General features: G+C 31.4%; 1 long non-coding RNA gene across 1 annotated transcript; it reads right to left on the reverse strand.

Annotated features, from left to right (window-relative positions):
- Positions 1 to 9,752: 9,752 nt before the first annotated feature.
- Positions 9,753 to 11,493, reverse strand: LOC135225202 (uncharacterized). Its single transcript, XR_010316925.1, has 2 exons — positions 10,668 to 11,493; positions 9,753 to 10,269 (listed from the first exon to the last, which is right to left on the reverse strand). It is a non-coding gene; the product is annotated as an uncharacterized LOC135225202 (long non-coding RNA).
- Between the last annotated feature and the right edge of the window lie 4,203 nt (positions 11,494 to 15,696).

Consider the following 15,696-nt stretch of genomic DNA (forward strand, 5'->3'; position numbering starts at 1 on the left):
ATTAAGTTCGCTGAACTCATTCATTAGCTAAGGAGTCATGACAGAGTTCGTGTTTTTCTCGTCATGAAATGATCGTAATACCACTTTCATTTATTCTTGCTATCACCTCTTCTTTCATTTCACAAATGGATATTTTTTCTATTTTGACAAACATGGTTTTAGTTTCTTTTTCTCTTTGGTCCTTTCCCCAGTTTTTTTATTATCCTCTCATGCTTATTCTTTCTTTCCGTTCTTATTTCAGCCCTCTACTCTTGATATGCCTCATTCATTTTATCTTTCTAGCTTTTCCGTGCTTTCCAAACATTTTTATTTTTATTTCCACACTATTTTTTTTAATTTCCACACTTTTTTTTTTTTTATTTCCACACTATTTTTTTTTTTTTATTTCCACACTATTTTTTTTTAATTTCCACATTTTTTTTTTATTTCCACACTATTTTTTTTTATTTCCACACTATTTTTTTTTTATTTTCCACACTTTTTTTTAATTTTGTTTTTATTGCCACACTATTTTTTTTTTTACTTTCCACACATTTTTTTTTTAAATTTCCACACTATTTTTTTTTTACATTTCCACTATTTTTTTTTATTTCCACACTATTTTTTTATTTCCACACTATTTTTTTTACATTTCCCAATTTATTAATTTTTTTACATTTCCCACATATTTTTTTTTTATTTTTTTTTTCCACATATTTTTTTTAAAACTTTCACACTATTTTTTTTTACATTTCCACCCTTTTTTTTTTTTCTATTTTTTTTTCCACCACATTTTTTACATTTCCACACTATTTACCATTTCCACACTATTTTTTTTTATTTCCACACTATTTTTTTTTATTTCCACTATTTTTTTTAATTTCCACACTTTTTTTTATTTCATTTCCACACTTTATATTTTTTTTATTTCCACACTATTTTTTTATTTCCCACTATTTTTTTTTTAATTTCCACCTTTATTTTTTTTTTTATTTTTCCCACACTTATTTTTTTTAATTTTCCACACTTATTTTTATTTTTTTAAATTTCCACACTTTTTTTTTTATTTTTTTTACATTTCCACACTTTTTTTTTTAATTTCCACCACTATTTTTTTTAATTTCCAACACTATTTTTTTTTTTTTTTTTTTTTTTTTTTAACATTTTTTTTTTTTACCACTATTTTTTTATTTTTAATTTCCACACTTTCTATTTTTTTTTAAATTTCCACCCCACTATTTTTTTTTTAATTTCCACACTTTTTTTTTTTACAATTTTCCACACTTTTTTTTTTTTTTATTTTTTTACATTTCCACACTATTTTTTTTTAACATTTCCACACTATTTTTTTTACCACCCCCAACTTTTTTTTTTTTTTTTTATTTCCACACTATTTTTTTTTGATTTCCACACTTTTTTTTTATTTCCACTATTTTTTTTTTTTTATTTCCACACTATTTTTTTTTTAATTTCCCACACGTTTTTTTTTTTTTTTATTTCCCACACATTTTTTTTATTTCCACACTATTTTTTTTTTTTTTTTTTTAATTTCCACACTATTTTTGTTTATTTCCTCACTATTTTTTTTAATTATCCACACTATTTTTTTTTTATTTTCCACACTATTTTTTTTTTAATTTGCCACACTATTTTTTTTTTTTTTTCCACACTATTTTTTTTTTTTTTTCCACTTTTTTTTTTTTATTTCCACACTATTTTTTTTTATTTCCACACTATTTTTTTTTATTTCCACACTATTTTTTTTTTTATTTCCACCCTATTTTTTTTAATTTCCACACTATTTTTTTTTTATTTCCACACTATTTTTTTTTATTTCCACACTATTTTTTTTTATTTCCACACTTTTTTTTTAATTTCCTCCCCCACTATTTTTTTATTTCCACACTAGTTTTTTTTATTTCCACCACACTCACACCTATTTTTTTTTTTTATTTCCACACTAAGTTTTTTATTTTCCACCCTATTTTTTTTATTTCCCACACTCATTTTTTTTTATTTTTTATTTTCCACACTAAGAAAAGTATTTTTTTTTTTTTTAATTTTCCACACTATTTTTTTAATCAAGACAGAATTCTTCCTTAATGGCTTCAACTGAATTGAACTGAATATGAAATTTAGGCCAAAGGCCAAGCACTGTGACCTATGAGGCCATTCAGCGCTGAAATGGAAACTGACATTAAAAGGTTGATAGGTGTAACAGGAGGAAAACCTTTTAGTTACACCATGAAGCAATTGTTATAGGAGAGGGTGGAAAGTAAGATGGAAGAAAGAGAATAGGAAAAGAGGTACACTTAAAAGAAAGAAAAGCGCAGAAGGCACGCTGCAAAGAACATTAAGTAATGCCTACAGCGCACCGCATGAGTTGCACTGACGGCGCTACCCCTCTTACGGGGATGTACTTCGAAGTGACCAATCAGACAGTCTTTCTGGATGGTCGCAGTCAAGGCAAGTTGAGTCTGAGTTGCCATCGCGTGTATTTTCGCTTAGGTGTCTTAACATTCAGATACCATATCCATTTCCTGAAGTAAACTTTATTAAAGATTACCGTTACGAATTTTTTTTTATAGTTAGGTTATGAACTAACGTTCGTTCCCTTTTATAAATGTTGAGCTGTGTCTCGAATTATTCTACCGAGAACGATACAAGAACTTTTATCAATATGTTCTTTTTTTTCCTAATTCGTTCCCTTTCAAGAGATTTTATTTAGCTAAATGTCCCAAATATTGCTGATTTGCCTTTGCAATTTCGTCCAGCCCCGAGAGAGAGAGAGAGAGAGAGAGAGAGAGAGAGAGAGAGAGAGAGAGAGCTGAGTACGTACCATTATACTTCTATTATTCAAGTAAAATTTCTGTTGTGAGATACTTAGCAATTAGAATTTATTGATGAACATCACTTAAATATATCCTCACTAAGATATGAACAGTATAGAACATTATATGTACACACACACAAGCACACACACACACACACACACACACACATATATATATATATATAAATATATATATATATATATAGAGAGAGAGAGAGAGAGAGAGAGAGAGAGAGAGAGAGAGAGAGTATTATGTATGTATAACATAACTTCCGATTTGTATCAGAGCCTTTCCTGAATCACGCAAATGGTATTAGACTCGTATATCCCCTTTGAAGGAAGTCAAATGAAATTCCTCTTCGGGAAAGGATATGCGTCGAATATCCTTCGAACACGGAAAATGACGCCTTTGATCTGTCCTCGTAATTCCTAGTAAATCCTTCCATTCGGAATGGCGTAATTAACGCGCGTTCCTGATGTGCATCTCAAAAGGCACAAAATCCTCTTCACAAAAAAAAAAAAAGAAACTTGAAGTTTCTCGCTGGACGAGTGGTTTTCGCGCTCGGCTGCCAGTCCGGTGCCCCGAAGTTCGAATCCCGGCTCGACAACGCGGGATCAGAGGAATTTATTTCTGGTGATAGAAATTTATTTCTCGATATAGTGCGGTTCGGATCCCACAATAAGCTGTTGGTCCCGTTGCTTAGGTGACCAATTGGTTCCTTGCCATGTCAAAAAATATCTAATCCTTCGGGGCCAGCCCTAGGAGAGCTGCTAATTAGCTTAGTGGTCAAGTAAAACTAAGATATACTTAACTTCACTTAACTTATATCCTTGAGGAATAATTATAGTATTCACGGGACATTTTTTCCTAGATTATATTATCTAGATGCCAATATCTAGAGAATATAGACGATTCAATGCTATTACATGAATGTAGGAATCGAATTCGTGTGTCGGGACACTTTTCTAAATTACATTATCTAGAAGACCCTGAGTTTCCGGAGAATCTAGACGATTTGGTGAGATTACATCACTTTGAGGACTCATGATCGTATCTCGTGCAATTACATTTAGATGAAAATGAAAATTTTTCTAGCGTTCTGGAAAACAAATAATCATATATTTCAAGTAATTTGTGTTCAAGAAACTGAAGAATAAAATAAAAGAGGAATATAATACCTGGGTAAGAGTAGCTGTTTACCTGTTTAAACACACACACACACACAAATACAGAACCTTTATGGTAAAAGGAGTGGCCATTTTTTATAAATCCTACCAGAGAAAATAATTGCATAATTTATTGATCCAGAATTTTCAGTATCATCATTTTTTTTTTTTGTTTTTTTTATATTAAATATACGTAAAGAGAGAATGTGTACATGCATACATTAAAGAAAATACCTGAAGATTATATATATATATATATATATATATATATATATATATATATATATATATATATATATATATATATATATATATATATATATATATATATATATATATATATATGCACGTGTGTGTGAATGTCTCAATTAACATTGTGGTTTTATTGATTCCTGTCTCTTAACTGAGCAACTTGTGGTATTTTGAGCAAAATTGTAACAGGCCTGGTATGGACTTCTGGTATTATAAAACCAAACCCAACCAAGCCACCTTTGTCCTTCATCAGAACCTGCCTACCATACTTTTTTTTCCTCAAACCTTAAAACTCTATAGTTAGCCATAAATTATTTTTAATAGAAAACGAGACTGATTCGAATTGCAGAAAATAAAAGATTTGTAATTGTGGTAGACTTCTTTACTTTTAACGACGGTTTTCTAATTTTCTGGACATTTTCCATGAGCCTTTAATAAATTGATAAATCATAACATATATTTATAAGAATAAATATTAAGGTCAGTCTTAAAAATCTGCCCAAACTTCGTACAGATATGTGGTTCATCAAATATTTCTTGACATTTATTATTACTCAACATTTGACTTATGAGACAGACAATACAAATGGAGGTGATATTAGCAGGTATACTACATTACTACTTATAACTTAACCTGAACTTCAAAACATTGCCTAACCTAGGTAACCAGCAATATGTAGTACCTACCAATTAGATCGATTTTTTTTATGGATGTTACAATGGATAAAACATAATGTGCAATAAACTCTTGATTGCGTAGGTTTATACATAGACCTATATGATATAAAATAATTCTCAGAGTCAGCTGTGTATAGGGTCACGCACTAATTATAATAAACATGTCAAAATATTCAGCTAAGAATTAGTAATTTGTTTTATTTTGACTTTCTGATAAACATTAAGTTGGTTAAAATCAGGTCCTGCTATAAAAATGAAGGAATATGGAAAAGATACATTTACAACTGTGTGTGTGAATATTTATTGGGTTTATCTGTGAAGCATATCTATTACTTTTGATATAAAATACATATATGTAGTTAAATAGTATATATATATATATATATATATATATATATATATATTATATATATATATATATATAACCAAATTACTCCTAAGAACTATTCTGGTTTGATATAGGCCCAGACGAGACGACAAATATCAGGTACAAAATCTTTATGAATATAGGCCTACTTGACATGTAAACAAGGACGCCACAGACTTATAACACTAAATGGCTTTTGGTCGTATTTTACAGATTCTTACCTGTATATAAATAATATATACAGACCTATGAACAAATCTCTTTAGGAATCTACAGATATGCATAGGAAAGCAGAGTGTTTGGTCATTAAAATATTCTTCTTTTCGTGTTTCTTAAAAATCCTTTTGACTAAGCTCTTCTTAGATTTAACATCCACTTTATTTATTCTTTACATTTTCAACTCGGCGCAAAACACCTTTTCCTGACCTTTATTAGGCTCTTCCAGAGACCTTTCCTACCCCCCACAACAACACAGTAGTTTGTAGGCTTACTCCCCGAGTCAGAGAAAATTATGACAATTTTGCTTATGCTGATAGATATACAAATGACAGCTGTAGTTATGATGAAATGGAGTTCAGGATATTGGGTTTGTGTGCTTTACATAACAAATTACATTTTTTCGAGATGCCTCACGAATATTAAAAACAGCATTGCTATTTTAGGTCATTCATTAAGTTCGCTGACCTCATTCATTAGCTAAGGAGTCACGGCAGATTTTGTGTTTTTCTCGTCATGAAATGATCGTAATACCACTTTCATTATTCTTGCTATCACCTCTTCTTTCATTTCACAAATGGATATTTTTTTCTATTTTGACAAACATGGTTTTAGTTTCTTTTTCTCTTTGGTCCTTTCCCCAGTTTTTTTATTATCCTCTCATGCTTATTCTTTCTTTCCGTTCTTATTTCAGCCCTCTACCCTTGACATGCCTCATTCATTTTATCTTTCTATCTTTTCCGTGTTTTCCACACTATTCTTTTTTTTTTTTAGTTTCCACACAATTTTTTTTTAATTTTCACACTATTTTTTTTTTTATTTCCACACAATAGTTTTTTTTTTTTAGTTTCCACACTATTTTTTTTTCAATTTCCACACTATTTTTTTTTTTATTTCCACTATTTTTTTTTTTTTTTAGTTTCCACACTATTTTTTTTTATTTCCACGCTATTTTTTTTACATTTCCACACTTTTTTTTTATTTCCACACTATTTTTTTTATTTCCACGCTATTTTTTTTAATTACCACACTATTTTTTTTTATTTCCACGCTATTTTATTTAATTTCCACACTATTTTTTTTATTTCCACACTATTTTTTTTATTTCCACACTATTTTTTTTATTTCCACTATTTTTTTTTTATTTCCACACTATTTTTTTATTTCCACACTATTTTTTTTTTTTTTTTTATCAAGACAGAATTCTTCCTTAATGGCTTCAACTGAATTGAACTGAATATGAAATTAAGGCCAAAGGCCAAGCACTGGGACCTATGAGGCCATTCAGCGCTGAAATGGAAACTGACAGTAAAAGGTTGATAGGTGTAACAGGAGGAAAACCTTTTAGTTACACCATGAAGCAATTGTTATAGGAGAGGGTGGAAAGTAAGATGGAAGAAAGAGACTATGAAAAGAGGTACAGTAAAAGGAAAGAAAGGGGTGGCAGCTAAGGGCCGAGGGCACGCTGCAAAGAACCTTAAGTAATGCCTACAGCGCACCGCATGAGGTGCACTGACGGCGCTACCCCTCCTACGGGGATGTACTTCGAAGTGACCAATCAGACAGTCTTTCTGGATGGTCGCAGTCAAGGCAAGTTGAGTCTGAGTTGCCATCGCGTGTATTTTCGCTTAGGTGTCTTAACATTCAGATACTATATCCATTTCCTGAAGTCAACTTTATTAAAGATTACCGTTACGAATTATTTTTATAGTTAGGTTATATGAACTAACGTTCGTTCCCTTTTATAAATGTTGAGCTGTATCTCGAACTATTCTACCGAGAGCGATACTAGAACTTTTATCAATATGGTCTTTTTTTCTTAATTCGTTCCCTTTCAAGAGATTTTATTTAGCTAAATGTCCCAAATATTGCTGATTTGCTTTGCAATCTCGTTCAGCCCAGAGGGGAGAGAGAGAGAGAGAAGAGAGAGAGAGGAGAGAGAGAGAGAGAGCTGAGTAACCGTACATTTTTATCTTCTATTATTCAAGTAAAATTCTGTTGTGAGATACCTAGTAATTAGAATTTATTGATGAACATCACTTAAATATATCCTCACTAAGATATGAACAGTATAGAACATTATATGTACATATATATATATATATATATATATATATATATATATATATATATATATATATATATATATATATATATAATGTATTATGTATGTATAACATAACTTCCGATTTGTATCAGTGCGTTTCCTGAATCACGCAAATGGTATTAGACTCGTATATCCCCTTTGAAGGAAGTCAAATGAAATTCCTCTTCGGGAAAGGATATGCGTCGAATATCCTTCGAACACGGAAAATGACGCCTTTGATCTGTCCTCGTAATTCCTAGTAAATCCTTCCATTCCGAATGGCGTAATTAACGCGCGTTCCTGATGTGCATCTCAAAAGGCACAAAATCCCCTTCACTAAAAAAAAAAAGAAACTTGAAGTTCCTCGCTGGACGAGTGGTTTTCGCGCTCGGCTGCCAGTCCGGTGCCCCGAAGTTCGAATCCCGGCTCGACCAACGCGGGATCAGAGGAATTTATTTCTGGTGATATAAATTTATTTCTCGATATAGTGCGGTTCGGATCCCACAATAAGCTGTTGGTCCCGTTGCTAGGTGACCAATTGGTTCCTAGCCACGTCAAAAAATATCTAATCCTTCGGGCCAGCCCTAGGAGAGCTGCTAATCAGCTCAGTGGTCTGGTAAAACTAAGATATACTTAACTTCACTTAACTTATATCCTTGAGAATAATTATAGTATTCACGTGACATTTTCCTAGATTATATTATCTAGATGCCAATATCTAGAGAATATAGACGATTCAATGCGATTACATGATTTGTAGGAATCGAATTCGTGTGTCGGGACATTTTCTAGATTACATTATCTAGAAGACCCTGAGTTTCCGGAGAATCTAGACGATTTGGTGAGATTACATCACTTTGAGGACTCATGATCGTATCTCGTGCAATTACATTTAGATGAAAGTGAAAATGTTTCTAGCGTTCTGGAAAACAAATAATCATATATTTCAAGTAATTTGTGTTCAGGAAACTGAAGAATAAAATAAAAGGGGAATAAAATACCTGGGTAAGAGTAGCTGTTTACCTGTTTAAGCACACACACACAAATACAGAACCTTTATGGTAAAAGGAGTGGCCATTTTTTATAAATCCTACCAGAGAAAATAATTGCATAATTTATTGATCCAGAATTTTCAGTATCATCATTTTTTTTTTTCATATTAAATATTACGTAAAGAGAGAATGTGTACATGCATACATTAAAGAAAATACCTGAAGATATATATATATATATATAATATATATATATATATATATATATATATATATATATATATATATATATGTATATATATATCCACGTGTGTGTGAATGTCTCAATTAACATTGTGGTTTATGCCTGTCTCTTAACTGAGCAACTTGTGGTATTTTGAGCAAAATTGTAACAGGCCTGGTATGGACTTCTGGTATTATAAACCAACCAACCAGCCTTTGTCCTTCATCAGAACCTGTACCATACTTTTTCCTCAAACCTTGAAACTCTATAGTTAGCCATAAATTATTTTTAATAGAAAACGAGACTGATTCGAATTGCAGAAAATAAAAGATTTGTACTTGTGGTAGACTTCTTTACTTTTAACGACGGTTTTCTAATTTTCTGGACATTTCCATGAGCCTTTAATAAATTGATAAATCATAACATATATTTATAAGAATAAATATTAAGGTCAGTCTTAAAAACCTGCCCAAACTTCGTACAGATATGTGGTTCATCAAATATTTCTTGACATTTATTATTGCTCAACATTTGACTTATGAGACAGACAATACAAATGGAAGTGATATTAACAGGTATACTACATTACTACTTATAACTTAACCTGAACTTCAAAACATTGCCTAACCTAGGTAACCAGGTCATGCCTGGCCCTTATCCTTCCTTGAATATCTTAGCAATATGTAGTACCTACCAATTAGATCGATTTTTTTTATGGATGTTACAATGGATAAAACATAATGTGCAATAAACTCTTGATTGCGTAGGTTTATACATAGACCTATATGATACAAAATAATTCTCAGAGTCAGCTGTGTATAGGGTCACGCACTAATACATGTCAAATTATTCAGCTAGAATTAGTAATTTGTTTTATTTTGACTTTCTGATAATATTAATTGGTTAAAATTAGGTCCTGCTATAAAAATGAAGGAATATGGAAAAGATACAGGTACAACTGAGTGTGTGAAATATTTATTGGGTTTATCTGTGAAGCATATCTATTACTTTTGATATAAAATACATATATGTAGTTAAATAGTATATATATAAAACCAAATTACTCCTAAGAACTATTCTGGTTTGATATAGGCCCAGACGAGACGACAAATATCAGGTACAAAATCTTTATGAATATAGGCCTACTTGACATGTAAACAAGGACGCCACAGACTTATAACACTAAATGGCTTTTGGTCGTATTTTACAGATTCTTACCTGTATATAAATAATATATACAGACCTATGAACAAATCTCTTTAGGAATCTACAGATATGTATAGGAAAGCAGAGTGTTTGTCATTAAAATATTCTTCTTTTCGTGTTTCTTAAAAATCCTTTTGACTCAGCTCTTCTTAGATTTGCTACGCTTGGATGAGTCGGCTGACGCCTGGCTGTCGACGCTGCTGACAAAGCTGACTTCGCTGCTGTTTGTGCTGTCAGTGGAGCAGCAGCGTGTCCTGGCGTCATTCGGTTCTGGAGAGGAAGAAAAAGGAGGGAAATGATTGATCAAGGTAACTAATATTACACGGAATAAGGAGTACAGACTCATTTGCAGTAATAGATACATACGTGTATCATATTTGATCAATAACTGACTTTGTTGAAAAAGGAGTTAGTTTGTTGTTAATGAACATGTAATCTGAAATCGAAATATTTAAAAATAAGAAAAACCAGAACAAGATTAGGAAAAGGACTTATGACTCTTACATAAACTTAAAAACTTGTTTGCTATTATGAATAACATCAGATTAATTGTGGAATTTTAGGAGCAGCATTAGCTGTTAATTCAATTATTAACTTAAATATTTGTTTCACTCAGAATAAATCAGAATAACTGAATTCCTTCTGAAATTAAGAAACATTCTACTCACCAAAATTATTCTTTGGGACACTGAAGGCTTCATCTTGCACGAACTGTTGTTGAACCATTTTGACTTCAGCTTAGGCCTATGTCTTAGGAAAACGTATTGAATTTGGGCTGTTCTTTTGAAACAGAAGTGGATATTCGCTTATGGTTTATCAGATGATTTGATTAAGAAGACTTAAACAGATTTAACACCGTAGATTTTGCTAGAGAATAACTGATCTGTAAATTGTGCGTCTACACAGGTTTTCTGAATCTTCTCCTTGCAAGTTTCGAGAGTATATTGGTGTTGTGGTTGGGGAGCTGGCTTTATATATATCCACGAGAACCAGCAGCAGATGATAAGAATTTTCATATCTAGACCAAAGATAAGGACATTCCAGATCACTCTAGATCACTCTGAGAAGGCGATTTGGTGTAGATGACGAATTACTCGCACGTAGCCTAAAGCCGGCCACACACGTGCAGTTTTAAATCACAGTTATAACTGTTCAGTTATAACTGTCAGTTAAAACTGCACGTGTATGGGTATCTCAGTTGCTCATTTTGTCAGTTCAACAAAACTGTACAGTTAAACTGAGACAAATGCAATGTTCTATATTTTTAACTGAAAGGAGTAACTGAACTGAGCGTGTGTGGGGATTCGTAACTGTACAGTTCTCAACTTCTCATTTCTACAGGACGGTAGCGGTGAGTGCAGTTTGTCGAGATGGCACGTAAACAAAATGAAGTGATTGTTGAATTCATTGAACTCTATCGATCTGAAACTTAAGCAAATAATTGAATAAATCAATTGGTTTTTCACTTAATTCCTTTAATAATTTAATATCAGAACATTGATTTCACCTTAGTAACCTCTTTTCGCACCACTGTTTAGTACGCTTTTTAGTTTTCTTTTTTCTATTTGTTTGTAGCATTACAAAGAATACACCGAGAGCGGCAAGATCGTACTTCTCGGAATCCATGGTAAAAACTGAGGGATTGAACTGTGTGTGAGTGTGTGTGGATTCCATTTTTAACTGACGTCAGTTCAAACTGTGTCAGTTATAACTGAACAGTCATAACTGTCAGTTAAAACTGCATGTCTGTGGCTGGCTAATGCCAGTTAAAAAAAGAAAAAAGAAAAAAAAGTCTTAGACCGATAAGGATTTCTTTTAAATCATTTAAATTTCCTCGTTATCTTTCAGCTGATAAGTTTGCGTGACTGTCATTGACTGTAGATTACCATTCAAGGAAAGTATAGTCCTGATAGTGGTGTCATTCATGGCCCTGATTTCGTAAGAAACTTGACATAATGAAAGGACTTCCTTCCTGTTATACCTCAGAAAGTAGGACATAATTTTTTTTCTCATGAAAAGTAGAATTCCTGAGTTTCGTGGGCCCTTCATTCCTTAAGCCCACCACGAGCGTTCAGTTATGCCTGCACAGTTATAACTGCGCAGTCCAACTGTGCACTTATAACTGTGTAATTGCAGCCTCAAAGGATGGATGCATTTCGTCACAACCTCAAAATAAGTCACATTGTACTTTCAATTATATACTTACATTTTTAACCGATTCATTTCTTGATTTGTTAGTTCGTTTTTCTTTCTCTTCTAATAACTGATCTCTTATTTCTGTATTTGATTATATTCTCTGTAAGTTCTTTCAAATAAACACCATAATATTTTTTGGAAGCTTGAATTTCAAGTCAATGGTCCCTGTGGGATTGTCCCTATATGAATGGGGTTCATCTCCGGAATAATGATAATAGTAATTAATAATAACAATAATAATAATAATAATAGTAATAGTAATAATAATAATAATACTAATAGATGAGGAACTTTTGCCCGATATTACTTTAATGGTATGTCCCAAAGGTAATTTCGGTAGATATTCAGCTTTGGTTAAAAAAATAATTACATTCATACATATATATATATATATATATTATATATATATATATATATATATATAACTATTATGGTATAATTGACAGTCTTACGAAAGAAACATAAGCGAAAAAATGGCATACAAAATTAATTACTTTTTGTTTAAGGTTTTTACTGGAAATAATGTAATTCATTTAGAAGATTTCTGAAAGTTAACTTAAAAGATGTATTAGTTTATAATCCCTTTGATATTCATGAAGAGGCTAATGGACAAGGAGAAAATAATAATTCACTGTAGAAAATAAATCCTTTTTTAATGCAATTATTTTATGGCGACTTCTTATTTGTAGTAAAATGACATTGTTAAGAAATTCACAATCTCGTGAAGAATAATCTGTGCCATAAAAATCCACGATAATATATTAGAGTATAGTATACAACTACGTAAAAAAAAGTCTGTTTTTACATAGTAAAATAACACATTATTATTACTATTATTGTTATTATTATTATTAGTTTTTCTTTTTTTTTTAGCTCTATCACAGCCCTCTAATTCGACTGAGTGGTATTTATAGTGTGGGGTTCCGGATTGCATCCTGCCTCCTTAAGAGTCCATCACTTTTCTTACTATGTGCGCCGTTTCTAGGATCACACTCTTCTGCATGAGTCCTGGAGCTACTTCAGCCTCTAGTTTTTCTAGATTCCTTTTCAGGGATCTTGGGATCGTGCCTAGTGTTCCTATGATTATGGGTACAAATTCCACTGGCATATCCCATATCCTTCTTATTTCTATAAGAAAGATTATCATTATTATTATTATTATTATTATTATTATTATTATTATTATTATTATTATTATTATTATTATTATTATTATTATTATTATATTGGCATGAATATTCCATTTGTGTTTGTCTATCATCATTTGGATATCTTGACTATACTCAGGGAGTGAGTATACTTAATGGATTTAGTAACTCCTCTCTCTCTCTCTCTCATATATATGTGTGTATATATAATATATATATATATATATATATATATATATATATATATATATATATATATAAATATTACACGCGGAATACGCCAGATGTTAAGAGCCTTCACACCTTATTAGAAAAGAAATAACCCCTTACTTGAAGATTTTTAAAAATGGGCAACGGGAATATAAGTAAAAGGAGCCTCCGTTCGGAACTCTCAAGTAGAAATAAAATGGAGATCGGATTAGTGAATGCAAGAATTGGTTGGAAAATATATAAATGCAGTTGCAACAGTTACGAGATTATAATGAAATTGTATTTGTTGTCTATTCATTACAATTCAGAGTTAGACATTTCTTGGTTGGTTTAATATATAAAGTAGTAATTTACATCAACCGCTGCATCTGAGTGTACAGGCCCAATCCCTTACAACGCTCCTGATTGGCTGTTGATGAGCCAATCACAGGGCTGGAAACTCTCAGTCTCTCCCGAGAGAGTTCACATAAGCAGGATGTATGTTCCACCTCTCCTGAGTGATACGTCTTTCAAAAGTATCCCTCAGAAGAAGTGGAAAATACATCATGCCTATGTGAACTCTCTCGAAGAGACACTGAGAGTTTCCAGCCCTGTGATTGGCTTATCAACAGCCAATCAGGAGCGTCGTAAGGGACGGGCCTAGACTTCAGATGCGCGGTTGATATGAATCTACTATAGCAACTCGAAATAGGTGACGCGTAGATAACAAGCCCAAGAAGTTCACACATTTTTTTTCTTTTTTTAAGTGTTGTGCAACTAGATTATTTCTGTGTTATCTATAATATCTGTGTCAAAAAAAATAAGATAAACCTTCTGTTATTTTTGTCGAACTCCTGGAATTGACAAAAAGAGATTTTTGCAACCTATATAAAATAAAAATGCGAAAATAAGAAAGAGAGAAAAAGGGATCTAAAGATAATTGTTGTTATCTTTTTGAGATTTTAAAAAACAAATTTACAGCCAAGGATGAAGACGAGAGAAAAAATCCTCTTTGTTAAATATAAATATTTTTTCTGGTTAAAGCTGTGAGATAGCAAGGTCCTTGTAGTGCAAAGTGTAAGAGTAATATTTATATAAATGTTTAGAAATTCAAATAAAACACGTTGAAGTTTCCATTTCATATATATATATATTATATATATATATATATATATATATATATATATATATATATATATATATATATATATAGAAAGATATCTACATAAACATATATATACATACATACATAAATATAATGAATTATATATATATATATATATACTATATATATATATAATATATATCATATATATATATATCTGATATCTATATATAATATATATATATATAATATATATATATATATATAGACACGGAGTAGGTAGGCAGAAGAAGTCCGTAGTGTACATCAAGGATAGGTGACAATCAGACGGCCAGATATCAATTGAGATAACATTTATTCGCCAACGCTCTTCGTAACACCATGTTACATCTTCAGGGCCAAGAAAACAATAATAAACAAATTAAAGCACGTGGAAAACAACTACTTAAAACAATAGAAATAAAAAAAATTACAGTTAAAACTTAAGAAGTATTTACAAGAACAGGAGATTTTAAAAAAAAGCACCTGTCATATGGAAAGTTGAAGACTGAGCGAATACAGTAAGAAAGGTGGGTAAACACCAAAGAAAAAAATAATTTACTATGAGATTCATGGCCTCTGTAACACGGGTTTTTGGACTTTGCTCCTTATCAAAACATCGGATGTAGCTGAAAGTTGACATATGTATATTTTACAACCACACACAAATTTTGTCAGCATTATCAACAACCTAAACCCGATAGTTTTAATTTTTATTGAGTAAAACTTTAGCCAACGCCATGGCCAATGATTATGAGCCAAGAGTCGAAAAACACCGTTTTACGAAATGTTGCCCTGCCCATCCACCAGACAGAAACTCATTCACCTTGTTCCATCGGCTCTGAAACACATAGCAGTCAAGAATGGCTAACAGGATTTGGAATTGTCCCCGTGGTTGCAAAATTGCATTTGTCTTACGACTTGTAACTTTATACAGTCAAGAGAAAGCCTGTGGCCATACTTACTATTGGTAATTATCCAGTTTCTAGTTTAAATCCAATGTTTATGGTCTGATTTGTA

Source organism: Macrobrachium nipponense, chromosome 13, assembly GCF_015104395.2.
Source record: "Macrobrachium nipponense isolate FS-2020 chromosome 13, ASM1510439v2, whole genome shotgun sequence".
NCBI classification, from domain to species: Eukaryota; Metazoa; Arthropoda; class Malacostraca; order Decapoda; family Palaemonidae; genus Macrobrachium; species Macrobrachium nipponense.